This window comes from Loxodonta africana, chromosome 3 (assembly GCF_030014295.1).
Source record: "Loxodonta africana isolate mLoxAfr1 chromosome 3, mLoxAfr1.hap2, whole genome shotgun sequence".
Lineage (NCBI taxonomy): Eukaryota > Metazoa > Chordata > Mammalia > Proboscidea > Elephantidae > Loxodonta > Loxodonta africana.
Genome location: NC_087344.1, coordinates 130,397,635 through 130,410,563, shown reverse-complemented (window position 1 = coordinate 130,410,563; position 12,929 = coordinate 130,397,635). Strand labels below are relative to the sequence as shown.

Sequence of the window (12,929 nt, the reverse complement as noted above, 5' to 3'; positions counted from 1 at the left end):
CCTATTCTTTTTCACAATGTTCCCACCCACCCCCTGAGGTAACCAGTCTCATTAGTTTCTGGTTATCCTTCGTGTGTGTGTGTGTGTGTGTGTGTGTGTGTGTGTGTGTGTATTATTTGTTTAATAAGTACATATATATGTATTTTCTTATTTATACTTTTTTTCTTACACAAAATATCGTATACTGTAGATGTTCTTTTGCACTTTTTTAAAAAAAAAATTAACAATGTATCCTGGAAATGATGGCAAATCCATTCATAGAGCCCTTTTTTCATTCAATTTTATAGTTGCATTGTACTCCATCGTGTCAATGTATCATAGTTTATTTAGTCACTCTGTTGTTGTTGTTGTTGTTAGGTACCATCGAGTCAGTTCCCACTCACAGCAACCCTATGTACAACAGAACAAAGCACTGCCTGATCCTGTGTGCCATCCTCACAATTGTTATGTTTGAGCCCATTGTTGCAGCCACTGTGTCAGTTCATTTTGTCAAAGGTCTTCCTCTTTTTTGCTGACTCTCTGCTTTACCAAGCACGATGTCCTTCAACAGGGAGTGATCTCTCCTGATAACATGTCCAAAGTACGTGAGACAAAATCTCACCATATTTGCTTCCAAGGAGTGCTCTGGTGTATTTCTTCCAAAACAGGCTTGTTCATTCTTCTGGCAGTCCATGGTGTATTCAGTATTCTTCACAACACCATAATTGAAAGGCATCATTTCTTCTTGGTCTCCCTTATTCGTTGTCCAAGTTTTGCATACCTATGAGGCAATTGAATATATCATGGCTTGGGTTAGGTGTACCTTAGTCCTCAAAGTGACATCTTAGTTTTTTAACACTTTAAAGAGGTCTTTTTCTGCAGATTTGCCCAGTACAATATGTCATTTGACTTTCTGACTGCTGCTTCTATGGGTTTTGATTGTGGATCCAAGTAAAATGAAATCCTTGACAACATCAATCTTTTCTCCATTTATCATGATGTTGTTTACTGATCCAGTTGTTAGGATTTTTATTTTCTTTACGCTGAGGTGTAATTTAGGCTGAAAGCTGTAGTCTTTGATCTTCATCAGTAAGTACTTCAAGTCCTCTTCCCTTTCAGCAAGCAAGATTGTGTCATCTGCATATTGGAGGTTGTTAATGAGTCTTCCACCAATCCTGTTGCCATATTCTTCTTCATATAGTCCAGCCTCTTGGATTATTTGCTCAGCATGCAGATTGAATAAGTGTGGTGAAAGGATACAACTCTGACACAGACCTTTCCTCCTTTTAAACCAAGCAGTATCCCCTTGTTCTATTCAAATAACTACCTCTTGGTCTATGTACAGGTTCCTCATGAGCACAATGAAGTGTTCTGGAATTCTTATTCTTCCCAGTGTTATCCATAATTTGTTATGGTCCACATAATCAAATGCCTTTGCACCGTCAATAAAACACACATAAACATCTGGTATTCTGTCATAGATTGAATTATGTCCCCCCAAAAATGTGTGTATCAATTTGGCTGGGCCATGATTCTTAGTATTGTGTGGTTGTCCTACATTTTGTGATTGTAATTTTATGTTAAAGAGGACTAGGGTGGGATTGTAACACCCTTACTAATGTCATATCCCTGATCCAATGTAAAGGTAGTTTCTCTGGGGTGTGGCCTGCACTGCTTTTTATCTTACAAGAGATAAAAAGAAAGCAGTGCTAGGAGTAGAGCATACCCGATGGACCCACGGTCCCTGCACAGAGAAGCTCCTAGTCCGGGGGGAAGATAGATGTGAAGGCCAACAGGGAGAAAGCCTTCCCCTGGAGCTGACCCCCTGAATTTGGACTTTTAGCCTCCTTTACTGTGAGGAAATAAGTTTCTCTTTGTTAAAGCCATCCACTTATGGCATTTCTGTTATAGTAGCCTTAGATGTACCTTTGAAACCACTTTTGAATGATATTTACAGAAAAATTTTACTTGCATGTGATATTGATTATATTGTTCGGTAATTTCCACATTCTGTTAAAAAAAAAAAATTAGATCCCCTTTATTTGGTATTTTGCCCACAGAATCCTTCAATATTGCAACTCGAGGCTTGAATTTTTTCTTCAGTTCTTTCAGCTGAGACATGTTCTTCCCTTTTGGTTTTCTAACTTCAGGTCTTTGCACATTTCATTATAATATTTTACTTTGTCTTCCCCAGCTGTCCTTTGAAATCTTCTGTTCAACTCTTTTACTTCATGCTTTCTTCCATTCACTTTAGCTACTCAGCGTTGAAGAGGAAGTCTCAGAGTCTCTTCTGACATTCATTTTGGTCTTTTTTTCCTTTCCTGTCTTTTTAATGACCTCTTTTTTCTTTATGTATGTTTTCCTTGATGTCTTCCGATAAGTCGTCTGATCTTCGGTCATTAGTGTTCAGTGCATCAAATCTTTTCTTAAGATGGTCTCTAAATTCAAGTGGAATGTACTCAAGGTCGTACTTTAGCTCTCATGAACTTGTTTCAGTTTTCTTCAGCTTGAACTTGCATATGACCAGTTGATGGTCTGTTCCACAGTCAGCCTCTGATTTTGTTCTGATTGATCATATTGATCTTTTTCATGGTCTCTTTCCACACACATAGTCAATTTGATTCCTGTGTATTCCATCTCACAAAGCCCACATGTATAAAAAAAAACATTTATGTTGTTGAAAAAGGTATTTGCAATGAAAGAAGTCATTGGTCTTGCACAATAATATCGTGTGACCTTTAGTGTCATTTCTATCACCAAGGCCATATTTTCCTACTACCAATCCTTCTTCATTTACAACTTTTGCATTCCAATCACCAGTAATTGTCAATGCATTTTGATTGCATGTTTAATCAATTTTAGACTGCAGAATCTGGTAAAAATCTTCACTTTTCTCATCTTTGGCATTAGTGACTGGTGCATAAATTTGAGTAATAGTCGTATTAACTGGTCTTTGTAGGCGTATGATAGCGTTGTACTTCAGGATAGATCTTGAATTGTTCTTTTTGATGATGAATGCAATGCCATTAGTCTTCAATTTATCATTCCTATGGTATAGCATATGATCGTCCAATTCAAAATGGCCAATACCAGTCCATTTCAGCTCACTAATGCCTAGGAAACCCTGGTGGCACAATGGTTAAGAGTTCAGCTGTTAACCAAAAGGTCAGGTTGAATCCTTGGAAACTCCCCAGGGGCAGTTCTACTCTATCCTATAGGGTTGCTTTGAGTCAGACTCGAGGGCAACGGGTTTTCTTAATGCTTAAAATATCGTTCTTTATGCGTTCTATTTCATTTTTTACTACTTCCAATTTTCCTAGATTCATACTTCCTACATTCCATGTTCTGATTATTAGTGGATGTTTGCAGCTATTTCTTCTCATTCTGAGCCGTGCCTCAACAGCAAATGAGGATCCCAAAACCTTGACTCCATCCATGTTATTAAGGTCAACTCTACTTTGAGGAGGCAGCTCTTGAATAATTCATGGAACATTGGAACTGTCTCATTTGTGAGGCTTTGGTAGAATCCCCTGTGAAACCTTCTGGGATTGATGCTTTTGTGATGGTGGTGGGAGGTAGTTTCATGGTAACTTTATTTCTTCTGTGGAAAGTAGAGTGTTTAAGCATTCTATCTCACACCACCAGAGTATCCCTTATATGGTTAGTTTTGTTAAACTGTATTTCCCTAGGAAATTATCTGTTTCACCTGGGTTTTCAAATTTATTTCTATATATTTCTGCAAAGGAGTGTCTTATGGTTTTTAATTTTTTGTTTCAATAGATATTTCCCATGTGTCATTTAAATTTTTTTTATATTTGTGCTTTCTCCTTTTTTTTCTTGATTAGTCTAATGTTTTATATAGTTTGTTATTTTTTCTCAAAAAGTCCTGTGATTTTGATTTTTTAATTAAGTCTTCTATATTTCTCTTCCCTATATCATTAATTTCTCTTTTTATATTTATTACTGTTTTGGGATTTTTTGTTTGTTTGTTTATGTTGTTCTTTTTCTAATATTTTTGAGCTGGAAATTTTATTTTCTTTCTTTTTATTCATAAAATTGCTAAGGGCTATGACTTTTCCTCTGGTTACTGCTTTAAATGTATCCCATAGATTCTGATATGGAGTATTTTTATTACCATTTAAAAAAAATATTTTGTAATTTCATTTGTGGAAACCCTGGTGGTGTAGTGGTTAAGTGCTACGGCTGCTAACCAAAGGGTCAGCAGTTCGAATCCACCAGGCACGCCTTGGAAACTCTATGGGGCAGCTCTACTCTGTCCTATAGGGTCGCTATGAGTCAGAATCAACTTGACAGCACTGGGTTTTTTTTTTTTGAATTTCATTTGTATTGCCCTTTTTATCCAGGAGTTATTTAAATAGCAGTTTTAAAATTTCCAGGTGGGAGAGTCTTTTTCATTTTGATTTTGTTAATAACTTCTTGCCTTTTTTTTGCATTATGTTCAGAAACCGTAGCTCCGTTTTATGGAAATTACCGATGTTTTGTTTGTGACCTAATATATAATTACTTTTTGTGAATATTCAATGTGTACTTGATAAGAAGGTATGTTTTTAGCATCAAGTGTAAAGTTTGACATATAAGGATTTATTTGCTATTCCTTATTGATTATGTCACTCAGTCCTGCTCTTTTATCACTTATCTATCTGTGTTAATCAGATGGGCCATGGCCACTGTGTACTGGCTTACCCTGGGACCACGACTGATGCTTATCCTCTCCCTCCACCACTATTCATTGTAAATTCCCCTCGCCCTTGCCTATCACCTCAGCAAGTATTGGTGGCTTACTTTGTGCTATAACTTAAACTTTCATTCCTGAAGGGTTTGGACTTTTGATAGTAATACCAAGAGGTGCCCATGCATATCACCTAAATTCTATACATATTCTTCCCTGCCTTTATTGTAAAGCAGTCCTGCCTTCTTCTGTTTATCATGGTTAATTACTCTTGACAGTATCATGGTTAATTACTCTCCTCTTTTTGCTTGCTCATACATGGTCACAAAAAGTACAAAGTGCCTGGTGAGAGTGATAATTTCTAGTTCAGTGGAACCTTTGCTATGTCTCCTGTCAAGAGATAATCCCCTTTGGGTAACAGGATCTCCAACCCTACAAAGCCCAGAGTTGTGGGGATGGGAAGCAGAAATACAGTGTGTCATTGAAATGATGATAAATAGGACCACACCTGCCTTACTCTTTGGTTCCCAGACTCATATATCCTTCCTATTAGAAAGCAATCACCATATAGAGATCTTTGATTTATTAAACACATCATGTCCCAAAGGGTGTACTCCATTCTGTCATCGTGTTTTCTCTAAGCTAGTACTTCAGTTAAAAAAAAACTAGAACCCAGTGCCATCGAGTCGATTCCATTATACCTTTAAAAGTCCATTCCAGTGTTCTGTAAGGATGGCTGCCACCCAATGGTACAGGATTAAAACCAGTGCATCATTTCATCAGCCCATTACTGCATGGTCCTCTGGTCAGATGCTATACCCTGTTCGGTTCCATGGCTGTGAACCAGGGATTCGGTAAGTCCCTAAATGGTGGTGCTGGCCAAAGCTCTAAAGACAGGAAAGGCAAAATCTTCCTAGAATAGGTATCTATTCCTGTGAAGATAAACTGCAATCATTAAAGATTGGAAGGGGCCAGTGCAATAAATTTGCAACCAAGTGCTGGCTTGTCTTCTTAAGAAATGGTGCTATGTTAAAGGCTCTGTGTTACTCTTTGCTGCTGACAGGTTGGACCTTCAGAGGCAACAGTAGCTATATCAGCCTCGGTAAGTGGTAGTCCCATCCTGTTGGACCCACACATAGCCTCCGTTTCTGCTACAATGTCCACTCCATTCTTGTGCTTCTCGTGTAAGTTCTGGGGTAGCTAGGGATGAAAGCTGGCTAATATCAGCTGGCTGAATCATTTTGTCTACTTGGGTTTTCAGTGCCTTTTCCATGGTGTATGCTTCCTGATCGGCATTAATGTGTGGTACGAAAATCTTTACACTTTGTGCCTGATCCCACATGTCTATCCTTATAACTATATATCAGATCTCCTTTTCTCTATTCTTTTACTTCTTTTCTTCCCAGGCCCCTGACCAGAAGCCAGGCAACCGGCTACTACCCAGAGGTCTATAATCCATATATACTCACAATTCAGGCTACTTCTCTTTTCACACAAATCAAACAACCAAGTGCACTGCTCACAGCTCTATCCATTAAAAAGATTTATTTTTCTCTTGTTATTCAGCGCCACCCTGAGTGTGGCTTTAATGCAGTTATAGCCCATTTTTAACTTGTACCCACTTACCAAGCTAACTCATCCATAAACTAAGCTCAGGCTTTTTCCTCCTCTTCCAATTGGTTGTGCAGAACCTGCCTCCCTACCGTGATCCACAAACCCTTATATACAACCCAGGAGAGGGACCTGATGCAGTGACCTCTTTCTGCACCTTAACTTTGCCCTCTGGCCCTATTTGGGGTCAGTGCTGGGTGCAGCATTCTCACCTTACAATGGACTGATGTCTGGGCCCATCTGAATTTATGATTTGGCAGGTCCAACAGAACCCAGTTTTTAAGTTCCAGATGTGTGATCATTTGGTATCCCATGATCAAGCATTCTGCCTCTACCAGGGTCCAGTAACACTATAAACTGCTTTTCAAAGGGCGCATTATTTTCTGATGTAGATGGCATGGACAGAATCCAGACTCCCAATGTCCAGCTATTAATTATTGTTTCACTGGAGTTCGCCATAAGCTCCGACATGCATCTTTTCCTAGCCTGAAACCTCCAATGCCATAGAGTCTTCTGGATTAAATGGTCTAAGTGGCAGGGCTGATTGTACTATGGCCTGAACTTAAGATATTGTCCTTTCCTGGCAGCCTTCAGTGTCACCTGGTATATGGGCTAGAACAGTATTCATAGGTGTAAAATGTTTTACCTCCAGGGCCCAAAGAGGTCACCCAGTACCGTCCTTCCTTCTTTGTGGTGGAGTATGTACGATGCAGCTACTTGCCTTTTGCCTTGAAGGGAATATTCCAGTACACCCTTGATTACTGGAATCTTAAAGACTTCAGTGAAGTGGCTAGTCCCTGAATCTTTCTAGGGTTATCTCCTACAATCTGGAGTACATGCGTCTTAACCACTTCTTCCTCATCCTGTTCAGTCAGCATGATTTCTTGGATATAATGGATTAGCGTGATATTCTATGGCATGTTCTGAAGGTCTAGATATCTTCACACTATATTATTATGACAGAAACAAGAGAGTTAACATAGCAAAGCTGTAAGTAAATATTGTTGTCCACCCCACATGAATGTAAATTGTTTTTTTTTCTTAATTCTCTGTTTTAGTTGAGAAGAGTGCGTTTCTCAAGTCTGTTGTATACTATGTATGTGAGGCTTTATATCTACTCTAGCAATGTTGTATCTGCAAAGCAGCTACGATTGGGACAGTGGTAATATACAGCCATTCTCCATAACCCATCAAATTTCCACAGGGGCCAGAGTGGAGAATCAAACAGTGCTATGATAGGGACCATCACCTCCTACATCTTTTAGTCTTTAATCATGGCACTAATCTCTGTTATCCCTCTGACAATACGATTAGCAGGCACAGAGATGTGAGTGATTGGCTGGTCCTCAGAACCTGAAGATTCACCTAGCTAAAGGGGAATCCCTAGCTTTTAGGCTCCTCTTTAAACCAAAACCCATTGCTGTCAAGTCGATTCTGACTCATAGCAACCCTATAAGACAGAGTAGAGCTGCCTCATAGGGTTTCCAAGGAGCAGCTGGTAGATTCAAACTCTGGGCCTTTTGGATAGTAGCCAAGTTCTTAATCACTATGGCACCAGGGCTTCTCTTTAGACAATTCAGTTTTAACTATTATTTTTCAATAGTGCAATCTTCAGAGAAAATTGTAAAATAGTGAAAGCATTTTTTTATGGGTATCCATTGAAAATTTATCACTCACTAAAAAAAAAAAATTGCTGAGGTAAATTAGATTAGGTCCCTAACTTGAAGAAGCTTTTATTTAAGAAATCAATATTTCAGTTCAGACTATGCGAAAGCCTCCACTGCCTGTATTTATTTATCCCTTTCACAAGTATCAGGATTGATTAGTTTTGATAAAATAAAACAAAAAAAAATGAAAATCAGGTCAATATCTGAAAGTCTAGACTAAGTGCAATCCTCAGAGAAAATTACAAAATAGTCTGTGTCTTAGAAAAGCATATAAATATATAGAGAGGGATTTATATCAAGGAAATGGCTCACACGGTTGTAGAAGCTGAAACGTCCCAAGTCTGTGGGTTAGGATAGAAGCTTCTGCTGATTCATGTAGCCAGAGGGGCTGGCAAACCCAAGATCAGTAGGTTGGAGGGCACCGCTATTGTTCATAAACTGTGAAGATCAACGGATTCCAAAGATCGGCAGGCAAGACGACAGGTAAGCTATTAGCTTAAATCCCAAGAACCAGAGGTCAGATAAACAGGAGCCAACTGTAGGATCCAGAACAAGCAAAAGCCCAAAAGTGTTCAACTGATTGGCTACTCAGAGCAGATCCCATCAAGAAGGTGATCATATAATATCAAATCTCATCATGGAAGTGATCACACCATCATACTACTATCAAACCACTAAGAATCATGGCCCAGCCAAGTTGACACACAACCTTAACCATCACACCCTATCTTTCTATACGCCTTCCCTCCTGAGTATCAGTTCTTGTCCATTTCAAACAACCATCATGCTCTTTTACTTTCTGTAATTTTCCCTTACTTTCTATCAAAGCCTGTTTTTAGGGAAATACCCCAAAAATATAATTAACTCCATGCAATAAATGATTAACGTGTTACTGAAATATAATCTCCTTTCAAAGATGTTTATAGTTTAACACTAAACAGAAATCTAAATATGATGCAACATGCCTCTAATTGTAGAGTTTGGGGTGTCATTAGCAAATGGGGGAAAATGTGTGGGTGATTGGAAATTTTGATACTCCTCAAACTAATCATACCATACAAGTTGTCATCTACTCTCCCATTGAAGCTGGACAAAACTGGCTAGTGTTTCTTGCTAGTAAGGAAGCTCAGATAGATCTTCATTAGAGGTGTTGACAGCAAAGCACTCTTAAGTTTGTAGTCATCAGTTCTCAGTATTTGCCATTGCCATTGAAGAGTACTATTTACCATTAAAGACCATCTGAACAAATGTCATTTCAAACCACTTCAAAGTTTTTTTTTCTACTTCTTGTTTCAGTTATTCTAGGCAAATTGTTAAATTGTTGTAGCAAAGAAGTAGATAAATCTTTGCATTTAGCTCTTTACAGAAGTGTATTAGAGGTATCTGTCCCAAGATTTAAAAAAAAAAAAAAATGTGCTTTTAAAACATAAGATTTAAATTTTTTCCAAACTGATTTTTTTTTATCTGCTTTTAATAAAAAAAAGAAATATGCAGTATAGAAATCTTTCATATTTATTTAAGCATAGTAGTATACACTCTGGGCAGTAACTTCAGCTCTGGGAGCCAACCACTTTCTAATGTGGTAGCAGGATAATTAGAATGTTTGTTGATTCAACTGTTAACCTCCCTGGGCTACAGAGATTGCCAAGTAGCTGAATTTTGGATGATGTTCCTGGTAAATTGGGCCAGTTGTTTGCTATAATAATGAGCTGCAACCACTAACTCACAGAGATACCAGAAGTGGTCAAGCACTGGCTCCTTTTTTTCCACCAGGGTGGCCTTCATTAGAGAAAAAGACAGACTGAAGTTAGCTTGGAGAGTCTCCTCATATTAAGCAAAGACATGCTTCTAAATGTCCGTTTTAGCAGCTCAGTGGACTTAACTGAAATAAGGCAGCCTGTGGCCAGCTGTATAAATTGATTAGAAAATAGTGTTAATATATTTCTTTCACTTAAGTCAATTACTTCTTTATTATGTTTTATGACTTGGGTTTGGTTGAGTATTTTGGTGGCGTTACTGTTATTCAAAAGTGGTGCCGAAAGAGAACACGTGATTGAATCAGTCAATACAAAGAGTAATGAGTTTCTACTGTTTGCAAAGTTGTGCCTAGTAAGTACTGTGGGATATATAAAAAATAAGATTATCTATAATGTGGGGATATTTGCAATCTAGTTGGGAAAAACAAGATATATACAAAAATGTTAGGTGATGGTAAAGGCAGTATGTGAGAATTAAATAGTTGTTATGGTTCAGTGGGCTCATGGAAGTAGCAGTCAAGAAATCAAACATTACATTGGGCAAATCAGTTGCAAAAGGCCTCTTTAAAGTGTTAAAAAACAAAGATGTCACTTTGAGGACTAAGGTGTGCCTGACCCAAGCCATGGTATTTCCAGTCACCTCATATGCACGGGAAAGCTAGACAATGAATAAGGAAGACCAAAGAAGAATTGACTCCTTTGGATTATGGTGTTGGCAAAGAATATTGAATATACATACCATGGACTGCCAGAAGAACAAACAAACCTGTCTTGGAAAAAGTACAGCCAGCACACTCCTCAAAAGCAAGGACGGTGAGACTTCATCTCACGTACTTTGGACACACTATTAGGAGAGACCAGTCCCTGGAGGACATCTGGATTAGTGCCCAGAACTTATACTACTATGCTTAAATAAATATGAAAGATTTCTATACTGCATATTTCTTTTTTGTTAAGAGCAGATAAAAAATCAGTATGGAAAAAATTTAAATCTTATGTTTTAAAAGCACATGTTTTTTTTTAATCTTGGGTCACCTCTAATACTTGCACTTCTCGGTAAAGTAGGTGGTCAGCAAAAAAGATGGGCTGACACAGTGGCTGCAACAATGGGCTCAAGCATAACAATGATTCTGTGGATGGCACAGGACAGGTCAGTGTTCCTTCTGTTTTACATAGTATTGCTATGAGTTGGAACCGACTTGGCAGCATCTAACAACAATGACAATGGTTCAGTGGTTGTAGAGAAATTAACATAAAATGGAAGGATTAGGGAAGGGTTCATGGAAAAGGTGGACCTTCAATTAGACTGCTTGTAAATAAATGACAGGAAGATGGGAGGGCATTCCAAACAGAGTGAATCACATGAACAAAGCCTAGAGATCCAGGTAATATGCATGTGATGCAGGTAATACAGTGAAACTGACTAGCTGATGCAGACTCTTTGTGAGGGTATAGAGTGAGAGATAAGGTTATAAAAATAGCTTGCTGCCAAAATGCATAAGATTTCAGGTTATGTCAGAGGCAGAGCATTTACTAATTAGGTAGTCTGGCCTAATATCACAGTTCTTGTATTGTGAAAAAATACGGAACCTGCTCACTCATCTCCCAAGTGAACCAGCCAAAGTTCTATTGATTTGCCTGATTTTTGCCCATAAAAAACCCAAAACCAAACCTGTTGCTCTCAAGTCTATTCTGAGTCATAGCAACCTTGTAGGACAGAGTAGAACTGCCTCATAGGGTCCCACAGAGCAGCTGGTGGATTTGAACTGCTGACCTTTTTGGTTAGCAGCCAAATGCTTAGCCACTGTACCACCAGGGCTCCTTTTGCTCATAGTGGTCACAAATTTCTCTCCTTTCGTGCTCAGTGTAGGTGGGAATCTCTGTAACCGTTGTCTGAAAGGAGGTGGAATTTTCTGCCTACCCGGGACAAATGTTAGTACTAGTTGTTAACAATGAGGCAGATCTGACACCGACCACCAAATTGATGAGGAGAGTTAGCAACAACTAGGGCAACTGTCTTTGAACGTACTTGTCCTGCAGCCATCTCCTCAGTTCCTCCTCTTAACAGTAAGTGGAGAACCATTTATTGCCCAATTGACCATACATGTTCACTGTATGGTTAGCATGTTGCTACTGATTCCCATGGATTTCCCTCAAATCCCACTATTCAGCTTGTGAGGCCCTCATCCTTCGTTTTGCAGAAAGCTACGTCCTCTGCCAGTATCCGCATTGCAAACACTATCAGGAACTGTGTAGGGTACGAGATTTTATTCTACTTGCAAGCCAACAAGTTAGTCTGCCAATTTTGTGGATTCTGGTAGAAGATATGAGACTCCTGGGTAAGGGACAAAGAACAGTTTATTACTTTCAGCAATAACAATATCCAGAGTATCAGCATTTTTTCACTGGTTCACTGAGCACCAGCTCCCAAAGGGTGACATGAAGAAAGCTAGATGACAATTGCATATGCTATGGATTGGACTGTGTAAGTGGAACCCTGAGCTTAGGTAAAACAAGTCTTTTAAAATGGGCAGTCATGAAAGATAATGTGCTCCAGGAGACATTATCTCTATATTAGATAGTAAGCCTACCTGTTTTTTTTTTTTTTGCTGCAGAAGAAGGTGCTATCTTTCTCTTTTTGATATAAAACCACTCCCTAAAACAACAGATGGAACAATAGACGGTGAGTCCCCCACTTGCAAGATGTGCACAGATGCAAGGGACACATGGAGAATTATCTTCCAGCAACATGTTGAATTAGCTGTCGACGGTATTAAGATGGATAAGATACCTTATTTTCCACCATGAGCTCACATTTTATTGGAATAGAGGAACATGTCCATAATTACCATATACTGTGATTAGTGCTAAATTCCAATATTAACAGTTCTATTTTTTATAGTAATATAAAGGAGCAACCTACTGATTCTGACTGATGGGGATGATGAAAGTCTTCATACACCATGTTACATTTGAATTGGTAAAAAAATTATGCTGTGGAGGAGCCTAGGGCAGGGAGTCAAGGAAGACTTGTAGAAACCATGGTTGCATGAACAGAGACTTAAAGAATTAGTAGGGATTTATCAAATGTAAACAGAGGGCAAAGACATTCCAGCAGAGGGAACAGCATTTGTAAAGACGCACATTTATGGGAAAGCTGTTGTTGTTGTTGTTAGGTGCCGTAGAGTCAGTTCTACGGCATAGCAACCCTATGCACAACAGAAC

At 38.7% G+C, this 12,929-nt stretch overlaps 1 protein-coding gene across 1 annotated transcript in view; it reads left to right on the top strand.

The window, feature by feature from the left end:
* COL24A1 (collagen type XXIV alpha 1 chain) overlaps positions 1–12,929 on the top strand; it is a 364,074-nt gene that overhangs the window by 117,298 nt on the left and 233,847 nt on the right. The gene's annotated exons all lie outside the window — the stretch shown is intronic.